Genomic DNA, 423 nt, shown 5'->3' on the forward strand with positions numbered 1-423 from the left:
CATAGTGAGCACAGAAAGGCCCTTAGAAGCCACCTGGGTCCTTTGCACAGGAGAAAGGACTAGCAGAGTTCTGTACTTGGAGGCACCCAGGTATGCCCTGAAAGGCAGTTGGAGGCCCTGGAGAAGAGCATAAAGGTGCTATGCTGGCCCAAAGATGCGGCATACCGAAAGGCAGTCAGAAAGACCCCAGTGAGAAGCTGGGAACACAAAGCTCTGGGTGCCAGGGACTGCTGCTTCCCACAGGAGCATACGCAGCTTTCAAGGGCCCAGCAGCCTGTGGCTCTGGAGCCTGGAAGCTACAGGATGGAACCAAGTCCCACTCTGTCGCTTCTCCTGTCACTGGAGAAGACAGGCTTTCTGGAATGGGGGGAAAGCACCAAGATGGCACTGGACAGGCAGGGACCTGAGGATGTGGGAGCAGAA

The sequence above is a fragment of the Nipponia nippon genome, unplaced genomic scaffold (genome assembly GCF_047370975.1).
Source record: "Nipponia nippon isolate SJK-2023a ecotype South Korea unplaced genomic scaffold, ASM4737097v1 scaffold_21, whole genome shotgun sequence".
NCBI lineage: Eukaryota > Metazoa > Chordata > Aves > Pelecaniformes > Threskiornithidae > Nipponia > Nipponia nippon.